The following is a 15,035-nucleotide window of genomic DNA, read 5'->3' on the forward strand; positions in this document are numbered from 1 at the left end:
AACATAGAGAAGCAAGAATTCATGGGAAATGTCCAAGAAAGAAGAAGAAAAACAACAAATAAGAGAAGGAAACCAGGAGAAAATTTATTGTTTGAAAGACAAAGAATAATGTAAGTCTCATTATTATTCTACTGCAATTCCTTTTCCTTTGTTTAAGGAGATATGCACACCGCAGACTCCCACCTATGTGTAATTTGTCAGATAAGGCACTGTGAGTACTGTATACTGTAATCAATTATTCATCCAAATTCAGAGTATGGATGACCTCTATCATCACCACATTCTTTCAAACAGATTACATGTTAGGATCACATAGACTCTAGATCTGTACATCTCATTACAGTCAACTCTAACTGGTAGGTGACAATTTTCCAGGATTTCAAACAGGAATCTTCTCTAGCTCTACCTGGAGATCCCTGGTACTGCCTGCTGTTCCCCATTTGATTACTAACCAGGTTCACCTCTGCTTAGATTCCAAAGCTAGGGTGTGTTAAAGATGCTATGCTAAACTCTTTATGCTTATCTGTATTGGCTAGCTTTGCTGGTGAAGCAAAAAGTATAGTTTTAAATTGCAGAATATCTACTCTGGGCAATTCCCTCTCTGTGCCTGTGCCACTATCACTGTGTGCATGGTTAGAGTCCGTGTTTGCCCTTCCTGATGGGAAAGACAGGCCAAAAAACAGCCGATTATGCTTCACTCTATGAAGTTGTCCCAAGCGCCTTCAAGCAACATTACCTGCCTGAGCATTTTACAGGGCATGAAAGATAAATGGCACATGGGTCTTCCCAGTTTTGTACAGCTGGTCACTCATGACACATGCCAGAGGATGGCTTTACACTAGCAAGGATGAGATTTTTTGTGTGTCGCCTGGGCCTTTTAAAAAAACTATTGGATAAAAATTTAATTTTTACTAACTTCAACATGGTCTCACGGATTCAGTGGAACCTGCAATGAGCTGTAATGTATGATTGGCACTGGGTAAAGCTGTCAGTGAGATAACTCACTAGTCCTTCAAATGCTCACATGCAATTCTACTTCTTCTTTGAATTTAACCTAATTTTCCTGCATGTGCGCTTATAAAATACATGAGCAAACCAGAGCCGCTTAGCTCAAGCACCAGTGGGTGTCTTGTCTAATACTGCAATAATCTGCTTGCAGGAATGTTCACTTTCTATATTTTTAAAAATGCTTTGCCTGGTTTAACATCTAGTCTTAACATTTCCTTCTACAATTTTTGCTTATGTTATACCAAGCACTTTATATCACAAATCTACACTAAAATTATGAAAATAGCCCATGTGAAGTTTTTGTAAAAACTGTTGGATAAAAATGCCCTTTACGGATTGCTGCCTTGTCGTGGCGAAGGGACTTGAGTAACTCAGAGGAGCTATGGGCTATGCCGTGCAGGGACACCCAAGATGGACAGGTCATAGTGGAGAGTTCCAACTAAACGCAATCCACCTGGAGCAGGAACTGGCAAGCCAGTCCAGTATCTTTGCCAAGAATGTCCCACGATCAGAAACAAAAGGCTAAAAGATATGATGCTGGAAGATGGACCCCTCAGGTCAGAAGCCGTCCAACATACTACTGAGGAAGAGCGGAGGACAAGGACAAGTAGCTCCAGAACTAATGAAGTGGTTGGGCCAAAGCCAAAAGGACACTCAGCTGTGGACGCGCCTAGAAGTAAAAGTGAAAGGAAAGTCCGATGCTGCAAAGAAAAATACTGCATAGGAACCTGGAACGTACAATCTATGAACCTTGGGAAGCTGGATGTGGTTAAATAGGAGATGGCAAGAATAAACATTGACATCCTGGGTGTCAGTGAACTAAAATGGACAGGAATGGACGAATTCAATTCAGATGATTATCATATCTACTATTGTAGGCAAGAATCCCGTAGAAGGAATGGAGTAGCCCTCATAGTCAACAAAAGAGTGGGAAAAGCTGCAATGGGATATACTCTCAAAAATGATAGAATGATGTCAATATGAATCCAAGGCAGACCTTTCAACATCACAGTAATCCAAGTTTATCCACCAAACACCAAGACTGAAATTGACCAATTTAATGAAGATTTACAACACCTTCTAGAACTGACACCAAAGAAAGATGTTCTTCTCATTCTAGGGGACTGGAATGCTAAAGAAGGGAGCCAAGAGATAAAAGGAACAACAGGGAAGGTTTGGCCTTGGAGTTCAAAATGAAGTAGGGCAGAGGCTAATAGAGTTTTGTCAAGAGAACAAGCTGGTTATCACAAACACACTTTTCCAACAACACAGGACGCGACACTACACATGGAAATCACCAGATGGGCAATACCGAAATCAGATTGATTATATTCTCTGCAGCCAAAGATGGAGAAGCTCTATACAGTCAGCAAAAACAAGACCTGGAGCTGATTTTGGCTCTGATCATCAGTTTCTCATAGCAAAATTCAAGCTTAAACTGAAGGAAGTAGGAAAACCCACTGGGCTAGTCAGGTATAATCTAAATCAAATCTCTTATGAATACACAGTGGAAATGAAGAACAGATTTAAGAAACTAGATTTGGTGGACAGAGTGCCTGAAGAACTTTGGATAGAGGCTCGTAACACTGTACAGGAGGCAGCAACAAAAACCATCCCAAAGAAAACGAAATGCAAGAAAGCAAAGTGGCTGTCCAACGAGGCCTTAGAAATAAATAGCAGAGAGGAGAAGGGAAACAAAATTCAGGAGAGAAACGGAAAGTAACAGAAAACTGAATGCAGACTTCCAAAGAATAGGAAGGAGAGACAAGAGGGCCTTCTTAAATGAACAATGTAAAGAAATAGAGGAAAATAATAGAAAAGGATAAACCAGAGATCTGTTCAGGAAAATTGGAGATATTAGAGGAATATTTTGTGCAAAGATTGACATGATAAAGGACAAAATGGGAGGGACCTAACAGAAGCAGAAGACATCAAGAATAGGTGGCAAGAATACACAGAGGAATTATATCAGAAAGATTTGGATATCCCAGACAACCCAGATAATGTCGTTGCTGACCTTGAGCCAGACATCCTGGAAAGTGAAGTCAAGTGGGCCTTAGAAAGCCTGGCTAACAACAAGGCCAGTGGAGGTGATGGCATTCCAGTTGATCTATTTAAAATCTTGAAAGATGATGCTGTTAAGGTGCTACATTCAATATGCCAGCAAGTTTGGAAAACTCAAGAGTGGCCAGAAGACTGGAAAATATCAGTCTACATTACAATCCCAAAGAATGGCAGTGCCAAAGAATGCTCCAACTACCGTACAATTGCACTCATTTCACACGCTAGCAAGGTTATGCTCAAAATCCTGCAAGGTAGGCTTCAGCAGTATGTGGACCGAGAACTCCCAGAAGTACAAGCTGGATTCCGAAGGGGCAGAGGAACCAGAGACCAAATTGCTAACATGCGCTGGATTATAGAGAAAGCCAGAGAGTTCCAGAAAAACATCTACTTCTGCTTCACTGACTACTCAAAAGCCTTTGACTGTGTGAACCACAGCAGACAATGGCAAGTCCTTAAAGAAATGCGAGTGTCTCACCACCTTATCTGTCTCCTGAGAAATCTATATGTGGGACAGGAAACAATAGTCAGAACTGGATATGGAACAACTGATTGGTTCAAAACTGGGAAAACAGTACGACAAGGCTGTACTGTATATTGTGCCCCTACTTATTCAACTTATATGCAGAACACATCATGCGAAAGGCTGGACTGGAGGAATCCCAACCCAGCATTAAGATTGCCGGAAGAAATATCAACAACCTATGCAGATGATGCCGCTCTGATGGCAGAAAGTGAGGAGGAATTTAAGAACCTCTTAATGAGGGTGAAAGAGGAGAGTGCAAAAAACGGTCTGAAGCTCAACGTAAAAAAAACTAAGATCATGGCCACTGGTCCCATCACCTCCTGGGAAATAGAAGGGGAAGATATGGAGGCAGTGACAGATTTTACTTTCTTGGGCTCCATGATCACTGCAGATGGAGACAGCAGCCATGAAATTAAAAGACGCCTGCTTCTTGGGAGGAAAGCAATGACAAAACTTGACAGCATCTTAAAAAGCAGAGACATCACCTTGCTGACAAAAGTCTGCATACTGAAAGCTATGGTTTTCCCTGTAGTGATGTATGGAAGTGAGAGCTGGACCATAAAGAAAGCTGACTGCCGAAGAATTGATGCTTTTGAATTGTGGTGCTGGAGGAGGCTCTTGAGAGTCCCCTGGACTGCAAGCAGAACAAACCTATCAATTCTAAAGGAAATCAACCCTGAGTGCTCAATGGAAGGACAGATCCTGAAGCTGAGGCTCCAATACTTTGGCCATCTCATGAGAAGAGAGGACTCCTTGGAAAAGACCTTGATGTTAGGAAAGTGTGAAGGCAAGAGGAGAAGGGGACGACAGAGGATGAGATGGCTGGACAGTGTCATCAAATCAACCAACATGAATCTGACACATCTCCGGGAGGCAGTGGAAGACAGGAGGACCTGACGTGCTCTGGTCCATGGGGTCACTAAGAGTCAGACATGACTAAATGATGATGACTGGATAAAAATAGTTTAAAACTGTTATAAAAAGTCATTAATACAAACAAACAAAATCACATTTTGAAGAACCCCCTCTTAGGTAGCCAATTATTGAGAAAAAGCCTGCTCAAAAAAAAAAAAATCTTTGATTGCTTGCAGAAGAACAACAAAGAGGGTTCAAGCCTGGCCTCCTATGAGAGGGAGTTCAACAGCTTGGAAGCAGCAACAGAGAAGGCCCCATGTGGTCTCCAAACTTGAGGATGGCAGAACTGAAAGACCTCTCCCGATGAGTTTAAAACCCAGGCAGGCTCAGAAAGGCAGAGGTGGTCATTCAGATACCCTGGACTCAAGCTGCTAATTACTAGAACTTTGAACTGGACTTGGAAACAGCCAGTAGAACTTTCATAAGAAGGGATGTTATAAGATCCCCATAACCAGCCCCCTTTAATAATCTGTCTATGGCATTTTAGATCTGCTGAAGTTTCTGAACACTTTTCAAAGGCAGCCCCACACAAAATACATTACAGTAATCCACATGAGATGTAACTAAGGTATATGCCACTGTTGGTTGCCAGCTCACACATATCTCCATGAATGGGAGCAGCTGGAGCACTAGTATTAAGTGTAGAAATATATTCCTGGTCACCACTGAGACCTGATCATCTAGGCTCAGGAAAGGATCGAGGAGCACAGCACAGCTGTGAACCTATGTTTTCATGGAGTTTTTAAAACCATCTAGCACAGGCTGAAACCCTATTCCTTGATCTGCCTGTTCACTGACCAGAAGCACCTCTCTCTTATCTGGATTAAGCTTCAGTTTATTCATTCTTATTCAGTCCATTACTGACATCAAACAATGATTTAGAACTGAAATAGCTTCCTTGGAATTAGATGGAAAAGAGAGATAAGAGTTTATTATCACCCACATATTTATGATTCCAAATGCTTGACAACCTCTACCAGCTGTTTCATGTAGATATTAAACAGTATGAGAGAAAAGTAGAACTCTGAGGCATACCACAGGCCAATGGCCTGGCTCTGTCTTCAGAATTCTTCCCTCCAGGAAGGACTGGAATCACTGTAGAACAGTGCCTGTAAGCCCCATCCGAGACATGACCCAGAAGGATAAAATAGTAATAGTACTGAAAGCCACTGACAGGTTGAGTGGAATGAAGAGGGACACACTTGCCCCATTCTAGTTCCCTGGATAGGTCATCAAGGTGACAAAGCAGTTTCTGCCCCATAAACAGGCCTGAAGCCAAACTGAAATGGATCTGGATTTATTTAAAAAGTCTTGGAGCTGAGAAGCCACCACATAGTATCTTGCCTAGGAATGGAACAACTGACTGGCCTGTAATTATCCAATACCATGGGATTCTAGGGGGACTTCTTCAGCAAGGGTCTTATTATAGCCTCCTTTAAGCATGCTGGGATCCTGAACTGCTGGAGGGAGACATGCAACATTCCTCCTGCGTACTTGATCAGTAAGAGGCTTTTAATAAGCCAAGACAGGAAAGGGTCCAGTATACATGTTGTGGCTTTCACCTCTCCAAGGGCCCTGTCCACATCTTTAGGCTACAAGAATTGAAATGTATCCATTAGCACAGGTCAGGGGCAAAGTTACATTCACAAAATCTGTATCAACTACAGCACAGAAGTCAGAGCAGATCCAAATAAATTTGCCTGCAAAGTGCTGTGCTAATTCTCCACTAAATAGCCCATTCTAGGTTCTCTTTTTGTTGGCCAGCACATAATAGATCCTTAAATACATAAAAGAGTTCTGGTGGATGTCTCTGTGCAAATGCAGTGAAGAAGAATAACTTTTTCGCTGCAACATTTCTATGACATCACTTTGAAGAGATTATGAAAACAAGCATTTAACCACCTTAATAGTTTGCCTGTACAGAACAGCTGTGGCAGCTGACTTACAAGAGGCCAAAAGCAAGTAAACATTGTTAATTAACCTGTAAGACACAGCGGTTTTAAACTGTTGCAGCACATAGTTGACACGATAGAGTCCTACAAAATTACTGTCATACAGTTTATGGACAGTCCATTTCATCATATGCAGATTCTTTAGAACAGTCTACAATAGTTTGAATTTTTTTAAAAAAAGCTTCACACTAGTCTGTAGGCCATAAGCTTCAAGAAACTGGAAAAGATGTCTAATTACAAACAGTCAGGAACACAATTAAATATCCCATAGAAAAGACCTTTCTTTTCAATGCTCATTTGTTATAAATGACATACAGTATTCTATTCTACTTCTTTAGAAGTAGCTAACAGTAGATTTATAAATGAGAACCAAGAATACCCCATGAAAAACCCAGCCCAGCCAACCCCCCAAAACACACAGAAGTCATATTGCGTTCAGTGATCCTGATTTTCTACTAAGTGTACTGCAGTTTTTACCATTTTTACTGACTACATAAGCAGAGTTGAAAGACAGATGTTTTCCCTCCAGATAACATGGTTTAGAAAACAACTACCATCACACAATCACACAAATCTTACATTTTACATTTCCCACTATATTATATATCAATAAACATTTAATTATAGTTTCTCCCTTAACCGTTCCACACTTCAAAGCACCAAAATAAATTATGCTCAAAGAAAAAGCTATTTTCAAATTTACAAAATACCCTCTGTATTCTATGAAAAGGATGACTGTTTCATTTCTAGCATGGTCAGTCATTCCTATGCAGCATGACAGAGGACTGATCGTCCAATATTATTCCACATATTCAATATAAAGCTTTTTTGCTTTCAGAGATGCCCTAAAGATAAACATCTGTGCACAGAGCCAGATGGTTTGAAGAAATAATTATTATTCAAATATGTACTTTGTGTATAACATTTGCAGCAAACAGGTTGGGATGGTGGAGGGGTGTAGGAAACCAAACTTACTCCTGACTTACCTACCTGTGTTCTACCACTGTAGGCATTTTTCTTCCAGCCTGGTTTCAGTGTTAGATATGAAGAAGACAGAAGAGAAAAGGTCCTGTAATGATGAGGCATGGTAAGGTAATGTGGCTCAACAACTTTTATGGTAAAGCTAGACCCCCTGAACACTACTATGTCTTGTCTGTTAAATTTGAGCCCCAATTCTTTTATGTGGTAAAACTTTTCTGGGGCTGTACCACTTTTGTTGGGGGCAGAAGTTACATAAAATTTTTAATTTGGAAATGTAAGTTCCCTTTGTATTTTAACCACGGTCAGGTTGGTTTTCTCACTGTATTTATGTTTTTATAGAAATAGGAGTGGAGGTTCATGTGTTACGCTGCACACTGCCCAGAGTAGTGTGTATACACTAATCGGGTGGTATATAAATTAAATACAGTGGTGCCTCGCAAGATGATTTTAATTCATTCCGCGAAAATCGTTGTCTTATGAAAAAATCGTCTTGTGAAATTCCCTATGCATCAGTCTCAAAAAAAGTCTTGCGAAGCATCAGTCTCAAAAAATTTTTGTGAAGCACGGTCATAGAAAAAAAGTCTAGCGAGGCACCATAGTGATCGCAAAAACCAACTGTCCTGCGGGTTTTTCGCCCCGCGAGGCAATCGTCTAGCGAGGCATCACTCTATATAAAACTCCTTCACATCAAAGAATATCACAACTTCCCTCCATGTGGCAACCTGATATGTCAGGAAGACTATGGTAGAATTTTTTTTATGGTTCAGCACTCCATAATGGGATTTTCCACATGTAATTAGAAACAGAGATAGGCTTGCTTCATCAGTGAGAACAAGCATGAGGTTGTGCTCAGAGACAAATATTTAGTTTGACTTACCACCTCCCTTAAATCACAAACACATCTCTCACAGTACTGTTAGTTATTTACGTTTCTTATACTGATAGGTATTGTCAAGAAATGAAGCCAAAATAAGGGCATAAACCTCATTTAATACAGCAGGCCTTCTGATTATTTTCTTCTGCAACAGGGATGATGGTAACTGTTGGTAAAGCTACTTGTTCAATGTTTCTGTCAACAGCACATATCTGTATATATTTTTATTTATTAAATGAACCTTTAGATTACCTGATAACCAACATAGTACATAATAGATTAAAAATAGAAAAGGTTGTATACATTGCATTAGAATGTAAAATACAAACAATACAACAGTGACTAAAGACAGTACATAAGAAAACCAAGATGAAATCCAGGTGAAGCATATAGATGTTGCAGCATGTAAAATCAAAATAAATTCAGCAATAAGATGAAAAGTTCTAAGCATTAAAATCAGTTTTTAAAATGCATGGGAGAAGAAAACCAAGTTCATGTGCTGCCAGATGAACCATAAAGCAGATGCTGTTGAAGACATTCAACAGAAAGGATGGCATAACCACCAGAGTAGACATGTTCTAGATAGGCAGTATATAAATCCAATAAATAAATACAGTGGTGCCTCGCTTAACGAGCGCACCGTAGAACGACGAATCCGCATAGCGAGGAGGTTTCAGCGATCGCAAATGCGATCGCATACCGATGGCCCCTATGGCTGAAAATCGCTTTGCGATGATCGGTAAGCATTTCGCTTACCGATCTTCGCAAAGCGATGCCGCGGATCAGCTGTTCGGCGGCTCCAAAATGGCCACCGGAAGCCCCGAAATGGCCGCGCGCAGCGTTTTCGCGCCCTCCCCTCGCTTACCGAGGGCGTGAAAATGGCTGCCGGCTATGGACAAACTTTGCTGAACGGTGAGTTTTGGAGCCTATTGGAACGCATTAAACTAAGTTGGCTTTCCCCATTCCGTACAGCGATGTTTTCACATAGCGAGGGTTAATCCGGAACGGAGGCACCACTGTAACTTAAAAGGCTTGAAGCCACCTGTCTCACTCTCTGAGCAGGAGTACAGTGGTGCCTCGCTTAACGACGGTAATCCATTCCAGGAAAATCGGTGTTAAGCGAAAACATTGTAAAGCAAAATAAAAAACCCCATTGAAATGCATTGAAACCCGTTCAATGCGTTCCAATGGGGTAAAAACTCACCATCCAGCAAAGATCCTCCATACAGTGGCCATTTTCGCTGCCTGTATAGCGAGGAATCCATCCCTAAACACAGCGGGGAGCCATTTTAATTACCTGGTGGCCATTTTGAAATCGCCAATCAGTTGTTAGAAAAACATCGTTTTGTGAAGAATCGGTTCCCGAAGCAGGGAACCGATCACCGCAAAACTAAAGTCCCCCATTTAGACCATTGTTTTGCAATCGCAATTGCGATCGCAAAAAGATCGTCGTAAAGCAGATTCATCATAATGCGGGGCAATCGTAAAGCAAGGCACCACTGTACTTCTTTATTTGTAAATACTGCCCTTGGGAAAAGTTGCAGTAAATCTTGGAAAGAATTCTGGAAGCCTTTTGGAGACTGGCACCCAGCTTTAGGCACAAATACACCTTTTATATCATTAGGAGTGTGTCAGACTCAGTGAGGCACAACATATCTTCTGGGCTCTATTTTTGAAGCTGCAAAACAAACAACTATATTCTGTAAAAAAAAATATAGGAATAATAGTTATATTACGTAACAACTACATTCTGTAAATTATCATCAATCCTGAACAAAGGAGAGTCCATAAATTCTAAGGCAGTCTATATTCACTGCTGGAATATTTTTTTCCTTGTCATTTTAACCTACTGGTTTTTCTCCTACCCTGTCAAGCAGGAGGAAACAAGTTTGCTCCATCTTTCATGTCATAGCCCTTTCGATATCTGAACACAGCTATCATATGACCTCTCAACCTTCTCTTCTCCGGGCTAAACATGCCTAGCTCCCTCACCTGTTCTTCATCCAGCTTGGTTGCCAAGCTGTCCAACCATTTTTCCTGCTCTCCTCTATATATATTCAAACTTCTCAATATATTTCTTAACTTTAGTTGTAGGAAATAGTGCAATCCTATTTCCTTCACTTTAACATTAAACAATTTGGTTTCAGCCATAATATTAATTATATTATGGCTTTTTTTCTTCAGCACATTTCTAACATCTCTGCAAATGACAAACAAAATTATTTCTTGCTAGTATTGAGGGAAACTGTATTAACGAGAACCAGTATAGTGTTTGACTTTTAACTAACGGAGAGATTAAATTCAATTATGTTCCATTCCTTTGTGTTCACTGTGTAACATTAGGCTTGTGGGGAATCCGCTCAAAAAACTTTTGTTACTGGATGGAGAACAATATAATAAGTGGGGTGAAAATATTTATTCCAAATATCCTGCACAGTGTGCATCCTCAGATTAGTGACAGATGCTCCAGACAATGTGTGCTTTTATTTCTCTTAACCACTGGAATCAGCAGCACACAAAACTATGTCTAATCAAACAAAAGAACTTCAAGTCCAATTTTGTCTCCTTCACATAGATTAGTAAAGTGACATTTTTAACACGAAGTTCATGCTTTTTTAAATAAATAGCAAGCAGGTAAGAAAATGAAATATAAAAATGAAGACATAATGGCTGAAATCCTGTTGTTTTTGCATAGTATGTTGCACTACAGTAGGCTCATTTAATGAATAAGGTGAGTCAATACAGCATTCCTCATATTCCTTGTCTCATGTTATGTAATTTTAAAAAAACTCTGACTAGAGTTGGGGTCATAAATGTTAACAGAGATGGGGGTATTCATATATGAATATCCCCACACAGATGGAAATAACAAGGGTCTGGCCTCAAGGGGCCGGACTGTCCACTCATGATTTTGCTGCTGCTGCTGACTCTGCCGAAGCTTCCTATCGTTCTGTTCTCCACAATGGATTAGCCACTCTCCGACCTAGCAGAGGCTTGTCATCCCACCTCCTGCCAGGACTGGGTAATCGATTGTGGACAACGGCGCGATAAGGTCCCACGAGGTCGCATCAGTGGCAAAATCGTGAGTGAACATGGACCCTCATTATTTCCAACCGTGCAGGAATATTCATATTCGTATACCCCCATCCCTATCAGCAATCAATACTCTTAGATTCCCTTCAGTCACTTCTACCATAGCTATTCTTCCATCTTCCGAGGTGTAGATAAGTTCTGAATGAAGTCTCTCCTTCACATAGATTGTCACCTCTTTCTTCTTTTTCCCCTTATCTGATGCCAAAAATAGAATTTCCATTTTTTATTTTCAATTAATTTTACATCTTCCTGTTTCAAGTGTGTTTCTTGAAGGCAAATTACATCCATCCCTAATTTCTGCAAATGGAAAATACCTTCTTTATTTTTTGAGGGGAATTCAGACCATTGACATTTATTGAACATAATTTCCACTTGCCCTTAGAGATCTTTACGTTTTTTACTAGCTTTATATCTCACTCGCTCCTTCCATGTAGTGATAGGACTTTTCGTTTTTAATGCTGGTGCTGCTGCCCATTCCAATTCTCTCTCTGATTTAACTCTTTTTCCTCTAATTGCATTAATGGTATAGATACATCCCCTTGCAGTTAACTGCCAGACTTTTTAAAAACTATCCAGATGAAGATAAACTGTTAAATTGCTGTTTAGATAGCTTCTTTACATTGAGGAATACTCCCCCCTCCCAATTTACATTAGTTTACTAAATTTTACTGAAGTACTTTTCCGCTATTAGGACTGACTATACATGTGATTGTGGAAGGAATACTGTACTGTTATATGATTTTATTTGTCTTTTTAAATGTAATGGATCTGGGGCTGAAATGTCTCCTGAAGAATAAAGGGCAGGTCAGCTCTGATCTACATGCCTTTTATGGATACACACAGTGGGTTAGGGGGTTAAGTACTCCCATTATGCGCCATCAAGTCAGAACTGACTTATGATGACTCTAATAAGACTTTTACAGTAACTTCAATATTTAAGGAGTTGGCTTTACCTCTCTCCACCCCACCCCCCAGTTTCCAGGAAGGAATGGGAATTCAAATCCACGTTTCCCAAGACCTAGTCTGTCACTATCCACTTCACCTGCCATTCTCAACCTTCTTCTGAACATGGTCATAAATACAAAATGTAATATATGTTGAATCAGCATAACAAACTGTATAAGGTGGTGTGTGAAGAACTGTTTCCAGTCTGTGTTCCCCTTCAAAGGTGCCACCCCTCTGGGGGAGCAAATGGGCCCCCATTGAAAATGGCTTCACTCACGACATCTCAGTTCCTCAAGAGATAAAGATGATCTCACCTAATAAAATCATCTAAGAGCTCTAAACCCCCTTTCCTTCAAAAATCTAGAAGAGGATCAAAGAATGACACATATGCAGGAGAGGTGGAAAGCATCAGATGCATTTTGCTGATGCACAGGACAGCAGTTTTTATGCATTTGCCAAGGTTAATACTACGCCATATTCATGCCATGTCTGGAGGCATTCCTCTGCCTGTAATTAATTTTCTTGAGCAGCCCCATATGGCCCCTTGGGGGTCGCCTAGCACATTTCAAGGGGGCCACAGGCTAGAAACGATTCTTCAGGCAGCAAGTTTGTTATCCGACTTAAACAATCCTGATTATGCTATTAATACAATCCTGTATATTTTCTTCATATTGTGTTTATGGCCTAGGCAAAACAAAACTAACTAACAAAAGTTGAGCATGGCTGTTCTAGATGGTCGAAATATCGCTGGCATGAAATAAACCAGGCAGGTCTGATTTCCTCTGCAAGTCGTTCGCCCTCAGCCCTGAACGAATATCGGGCTTCTGTGAGGCATTTCCTACCCGAAGAGCAACCACCACAAGGAAAACGAGAGAGGTCACTCAGTCTGCCTGCCAGCAACAGCCACAGAAATCAAAAGACCGACAGGCCCCGGCAGTCGATTCCCTTTCCCGTGTAGAAAACACGTAACGTGTGAATCGGCCAGAAGGCTTCGCTTAAACGTCCCATGGGGGAAAAAAGCAACTTAATCCTTTGGTATTCTCAAATTCGTCACTCCTTCGAGGCGAAGCCGGGGATATTTCTCCTTTCTTCCCCCCCCGCCCTGCCTTAAATCCGTAGAGCCCAGGCGGGAAGAGACTATTTCCCGAGGATGGAGGGTTACAGAGGCCACCCGGCGAGGTTTAATCCTCTCTCGCCGTCCTTGAAAGGAGATTTACAGGCGGGGGAGGGCAACCCAGAGAGAGAGGGAGAGAGAGAGAGAAGTCCTGTCTGTCTGTCCGTCCGTCCGTCCGTCCTCCACCCCGGGGGGCGGCAAAACGGCCGACTCCTTCCCTCGCCCAATTTACCTCACGGCTGCAACGGGGAAAGATGAACTTCTTGGAGGGACTTCTTGTCCAATCAGGAGCCGCGCTAACGTGCCTCCGGCAAGGCAAGGGGCGCGAGCGTGCCGGCGCGCGCGCGAGAAGTGAGGAAGGGGGGTGGAGAAAGGGAAGATCTCGGCCTTCCCCTCCCTCTCTCTCTCTCTCCCCCCCCCTCCACCTCCGCTTCCATCTTGTGGGTGGAGCTGCCGGGGCGGAGGAGGAGGAGGAGGCAACACGTTCGGCTGTGAGCGAGCGGCGGGGCTCGGCTTTGGAAAGTGGACGGCGCGCGCGCAAGAGGGGAGGGGGGAGCGAGTGAGCGCGTGCGCGTCAGTCGGAGAACGCGAGCGCGGGAGAGCGAGCGAGCCATGGCCGGGAGCTCCGTGACTGACTGACTGACTGACAATAGGAAACAGCGAGCGCTGCAGAGTCAGGAGAGGAAGGCCGCCGCCAAGCCTAAGCTCAGCCGCCTCAGTCGCCGTTTCCTCCTCCTCCTCCTCCTCACCGCACCCCGCCGGCAACCCGGGCCGCGCTTGCTTGTTTCCTCGCTCGCTGGCTCGGCGCCCCTCCTTCGCCAAGGCCGACTTGCCGGGAATGTGAGAGAAGGCAGCCGCGCCAGGAGGCGGAGGAGGAGGAGGAGGCCTCTCTCAACCTCCCTCAACCGGGCGGCACCCGTGTCTTTGGGGCGAGAGGGTAGTGGTGGCGGCAGGAGGGCGGGAGAGGGGCCCGGCGGAGCCTTGCATGGAACCGAGGGGAGGCCGCCGCCGCTGCTGCCGCTGCCGCTCCGCTTGACGCCGCGGCCGCCGGCGCCGTTGCCCTGCGCTGGGGCTGAGGGAGGCCGACGAGGCCTACCAGGCGGCTCCCGCTGCTGCTGCTGCTGTTGCTGCTCCTTCTCCTGAGGCAGCGGCGGCGGCAGGCACCGCACCGCGGAACCCGAGAGGGACGCCCACGAGAGACACGCCGCGGCCCGGCTCGCCCTCGCCGCCTTCGCCTCCTCCAGGGACCGGCTCCCTCCTTGATTTCTCTCCTTCTTGTCTCTGGATTCTCGACCAGGAGGCTTCAAGGTAACTTCCCGAGCCGCCCTCAGAAAGAAAGAGAAATTTGGGGTGGGGGTGGGTGGGCAGGGCAGAGGGATCGCTAGAGATTTATGGACCTGGATAGACCTGGGCTCTTTTTCCCGCGGTGTTTTGGGGCTGGAGAATGACATCCCGGGAAGCCAGCGGCAGGGCCGCCTTGCTGCTCTCCCCCCCCCCCCCGGTCCTTGGTGTCAGCGCCTCCTCTTTCTCCGGAGGAAATGGGGTGTTGGTGTTGGTGGTGTTTCC

The 15,035-nt window shown here is 43.5% G+C and overlaps 1 protein-coding gene and 2 long non-coding RNA genes across 6 annotated transcripts in view; 2 read left to right on the top strand and 1 right to left on the bottom strand.

Annotated features, from left to right (window-relative positions):
- LOC144586073 (uncharacterized) overlaps window positions 1–7,565 on the top strand; it is a 64,865-nt gene extending 57,300 nt beyond the window's left edge. Inside the window, exons 4-5 of the long non-coding RNA XR_013540795.1 lie at window positions 8–110; window positions 7,472–7,565. This is a non-coding gene — a long non-coding RNA (uncharacterized LOC144586073). The remainder of the gene's footprint in view (window positions 1–7; window positions 111–7,471) is intronic.
- Window positions 1–13,811, bottom strand: part of LOC144586075 (uncharacterized) — a 34,903-nt gene extending 21,092 nt beyond the window's left edge. The window contains exons 1-2 of the long non-coding RNA XR_013540798.1: window positions 13,702–13,811; window positions 7,453–7,531 (exon numbers count right to left, since the gene is read on the bottom strand). This is a non-coding gene — a long non-coding RNA (uncharacterized LOC144586075). The remainder of the gene's footprint in view (window positions 1–7,452; window positions 7,532–13,701) is intronic.
- A 706-nt stretch (window positions 13,812–14,517) lies between these two features.
- The window catches only part of PPP2R5E (protein phosphatase 2 regulatory subunit B'epsilon), a 98,189-nt gene continuing 97,671 nt past the window's right edge, over window positions 14,518–15,035 (top strand). For 2 of the 4 annotated variants that reach the window (XM_072986795.2, XM_072986796.2), the window contains exon 1: window positions 14,645–14,777. The gene's annotated coding sequence lies outside the window, so the exon portion shown is untranslated. Of the gene's footprint in view, window positions 14,778–15,035 lie in introns of all 4 variants that reach the window. The other 2 variants (XM_020809801.3, XM_020809802.3) reach the window with 2 other exon arrangements.

The sequence above is a fragment of the Pogona vitticeps genome, chromosome 1 (genome assembly GCF_051106095.1).
Source record: "Pogona vitticeps strain Pit_001003342236 chromosome 1, PviZW2.1, whole genome shotgun sequence".
NCBI lineage: Eukaryota > Metazoa > Chordata > Lepidosauria > Squamata > Agamidae > Pogona > Pogona vitticeps.